General features: G+C 38.8%; 1 long non-coding RNA gene across 1 annotated transcript; it reads right to left on the reverse strand.

The window, feature by feature from the left end:
- Positions 1-315: 315 nt before the first annotated feature.
- On the reverse strand, positions 316-835 carry LOC140798932 (uncharacterized). Its single transcript, XR_012110928.1, has 2 exons — positions 683-835; positions 316-602 (listed from the first exon to the last, which is right to left on the reverse strand). It is a non-coding gene; the product is annotated as an uncharacterized lncRNA (long non-coding RNA).
- Positions 836-4404: the final 3569 nt, after the last annotated feature.

A 4404-nucleotide genomic window follows, 5' to 3' on the forward strand; every position in this document is an offset into this window, starting at 1 on the left:
AGCCCATAATCTCAGACTCTTCCCTACTGTAGTTGTAAAGCCTCAGATCCATTTGAAAACAAAAAGAAGTCATGAACGGTACTTGTTAGATGCTCAAGATGTGCGAAAGTGACTGAAGTATTGGTTTATAAAGAAAGTTTATCTGATCCGACAATTAGCAAGCTGCCAAATACCTATTACCAAAATTTCTTAGAAAAGAAAAGCATTTGCCTGGAAATCACTGTTTGGACCACAAAAATCAAAATTTTCATTGGTTTGATTGCTAGATTAAAGTCCCAAAAGAAAGAAGATGCGATCAATCAAACGACTCTACCGAAACAAAAGTCGTAGCCATCTCACGCTACTTAATAATCATAGCCACCCTTAAATTTACATTAAAAGCTCCTTCACAAATTAAATCCCAAAATCTATAAAATCGAAGAAAGGAATCAAACTTGAATCCCATAATAAGAATATCAAATACAGTAGCACAAAGAGGTGATCTTCCATCACCTATGCGCCGTTACAAGGGTCTCGATAAATCTCAAGCCATCAAATCTCGGGGCAAATTTCTCCTCCATTCCCCTTCTCGATCCGGATCCTTTCTCTTTCCCCTTCGATCCCTGAATTCCACCAAAAGATTTTGGTAAGAAACCTCAACTTTTAACAAATTAGACATTTGGTTCAAAGTTTGCGAGAATACCTCATCATTGGATGGAGAGTGATTAGGGTGTGCTGTTGTGGAAAAGGAGGCAAGAGCGGCAGCCGTGACGGAGGCGGCGATGACTCCGGTTTTCTTCATCTCCTCCGACGACCACCTTGCTTTTTGACAATTGATTATTTGGGTCTGGGCTCCTTCCGTTTCTTTCATGTTCCATTTTATAGCTAACCTCATCAAATTATGAATCGAAACTAATATTTCGTTTCGAGTCCGGCATGGAGCCTTTAGGTGGGACCTCAGCAAAGGATTCGACAAAGAGGAACCAATAGAAACGGGGCGCGTGTGAGATGAAATTAATGAAATACGTGGCGGAAGCACGACGCCGTCCCATGATTACAATTTCGCGCAAGCGCTTGCGTAGTTGACGTGACAGCGTAAGCAATATTTATTCTACTAATAAATCGGACGAGCGGGATAGTTGCAGCACCCACTGTAGGAACTTAATGCATCTGAAAGATGGCACTTTCTCATTGGAAATTCCACTACTTTTGGAGAGAGCCGTCAAGACCTTACGACGAGGTCCTCTATTTCGGCGCACCAAGATACAATGCATCCACATAATTGTCGAAGATCTTTTCTTTAAACTTTCTTAATCTTTTAAAAGGTGTGGTATAGGTTGAAGCAAGTTATAGGTGGTGGTTATTCAAAGACGGAGAACCGAGATATTTTATTCATTTTAAGATAGTGCGACCGATCCATTTTAAGCAGGGAGTCTGTATAGAGAGTGTGAAATGAAAGCATAATACATGTTGATTCTACAATAGAATATTTATGAAACTAAATACTCACCAAGGAATAAAATCTTTATAAGACCATGCACCAAGGATTAAAGAATAAGAACTTTTTGGAATTTTTATAAGACCATAAGACAAGCATTAAGCGGAGCCACCCTAAATTTTAAAAGTTAGTGCTATTTTTTCAGCTAAAATCCTATATAATTTAAAATTATATATGGGAAATATTACTTGGCTCCCTCTATATGTGAAGTCCGGCTTTGTCTTTGACGTCAAGGATTAAAGAACAAGAACTATAATCTTTATAAGCCCATTGGTGGTGTTGAAGATATCTCCGCACCGTCACTTCGGAATCTGTCATTGGGAAGAGTACTATAAAAGATTACAACCCATGCATGTAAGATCATGCTATGGACGGAACTGGTCCAATTGGATCTGAGTCACCCAATCACAAGACCTGAATCCGTCTATCTTATTATATCACGTTCTGTTGATAAAATGTAGGAAGATCTATGTCCATCTACCATGAATCCACTGTAGATGATAGAAGCATGTTGAAATTCTTCTGTTGCAACTTGCAATACTATCACGGCGGATTGATGCACAAATTTTGTTTTAGAATGGCAGATTTAATTTATAAATCTAATTTGAAGTTATCATAGTTCGCAACTTACTATTGTGATATTTACATGCATAGAATTCTGATACCCTTGAAAAGAATAGAAGATAGGGTGAAAATGGGCGGATGAAATCTATCTCATTCGGTTCCGCATTAGAGTTTTATAAAAAATAGATTGAGATTTTCCTACCTATCTTGATATCCAAAATTATATTCATATTGGAATATTCTATATTGTTACAATCCTACCATGGCCAAGCTGGATCAATAAATATGGGAATGCTGGGTTCAAACATAGAAGACTCATCAGATTACAATAAGGACCCCAAAATTTATTTTATTAGATTTTGGATGATGTTTTAGTTGGTCAATTGTAACCGATTGGGCCTCTAATCTTCATTTTGGTACTTGACTTTTTAGGTGTTATCTAGGCCTATGCTCACCAAGCGAGGGGTCGATCGTGTCGAGTCTATAGAGTCAATTCATCGAGTCTATAATTTGATCAGGGTAGCCACATGTAAGAGTTGTGACGTGCACCTTATTGGATTACCAATTGATGAACATGATTTCCTTTTGCTTGGGAGTAGAGGTAGTATAGCTTTGACCTCCATTTCCCCTCCATCCTAAACTACCACCGAGCACTACCACCACCCTTCCGCTTATCATGCATGCCCACCCTCTCGAGTCTACCGAGAGCCCTAATCGCGCTAGTATCCTATAATGATCGGACTTTCCAAGAGGACCGTTACATAAATTTACTTAGCATCACAAATTTCATGTGTATTCAATTGCTAAAATCCAATTATAAAAATTAATTTGAGATTTGATTTAGAGGTTATGTATGAAATTGATTTTATATTATATTCATCCTTTTTCAAAGGTTTCTAGCTTTTGTTTTTGCAAGAGCTTTCTTAACTTGAAGTAAATGCATTGTCTAGGATAATTGTAATGGGTAGAGTATTATTTAGGTTTAGACTTTGTTAGGTTTAGACTTTGTCAGGTTTTTATTTGTTGGCAATTGTGTATAAAATATTCTAAGTGTATTTTTTCATGTATATGAGCTTTACACAAGTCTAGAATATCTCTAGTTTGAAGAATTGCAAGATTATTGGAGAAAAACCGTTGAGTTCACACCGCGTTCACAAACGCGTTCGAACGCGGGTACTGCGTTCACACAGACAGAGAGCTGCGTTCACAAACGCGTTCGAACGCGGGTACTGCGTTCACACAGACAGAGAGCCGCGTTCACAAACGTGTTCGAACGCGGGGACTTCGTTCACACAGACAGAGAGCCACGTTCACAAACGCGTTCGAACGCAACCTGAAGAATTCAAGTTGTCGCGTTCGAACGCACTCGGGCCCGTTCGAACGCACCTGAGATCAAGTCATGCCGTTCGAACGCACTCGGGCCGCATTCGAACGCACCAATGAAGTTTGATAAAATTAGACTTTCATGAGTACGGATAAGACTTGGATTTGGCTCTATCTTGGAGATCATATATAAGGATTGTGATGCCCTATCTCAAGGTGGTTGAAGAAGCATTATTGAAGGAGACTTCTTAAGGCTACATCGGTTCTTCAACTAACAAGGTTCCACTCAATATTAAAAAGTTAATCTTTCATCTTAAGGGTTATCTAGACGAAAGATCAATCTCGAGGGTTACTGAGGTTGGACTTCAATCATGAGAAGTAGTGAATCGTGGGTTCTAGCGAGCAAGACTGAGAGGAACAAAGTCGTTTGGATCGATGGGTTGTTTTGTGAGTCAGTCTTGTAATTGCTCCTATTGCTAGATTAGAATCTATTCGTATACTGCTTACTACTGCTTGTCACTTAAAATTTAAATTGTTTCAAATGGATGTTAAAAGTACTTTCTTGAATGGTACCCTGAATGAAGATGTTTATGTGGAACAACCGAAGGGTTCGAAGATCAAAAATTTCCTTCTCATGTGTTTAAACTGAAAAAGGCCCTCTACGGGCTAAAACAAGCTCCAAGAGCTTGGTATGAGAAGTTGACCACTTTTTTAGTGGATGCGGGGTTCACTCGAGGGGGAGTGGACAAGACATTGTTTATTAGACGGTCGAACAGAAGTTTAGTTGTGGCACAAATATATGTGGATAATATTGTCTTCGGGGCAACGAGTCAATTGTTAGCTAAGGAGTTTGCTGATCTCATGCATAGTCATTTTGAGATGAGCATGATGGGTGAGTTGAAGTTCTTTTTGGGACTTCAAATTACTCAATTGGAAAGAGGGATATTTATCGCTTAAACCAAGTATGCTAAGGATCTAGTGACTAAATTTGGTTTAGAAAATGCAAAACATGCTAGAACTCCTATGAGTATAACTATCAA

This window comes from Typha latifolia, chromosome 12, assembly GCF_019914945.1.
Source record: "Typha latifolia isolate L0001 chromosome 12, TyphaL0001v2, whole genome shotgun sequence".
Lineage (NCBI taxonomy): Eukaryota > Viridiplantae > Streptophyta > Magnoliopsida > Poales > Typhaceae > Typha > Typha latifolia.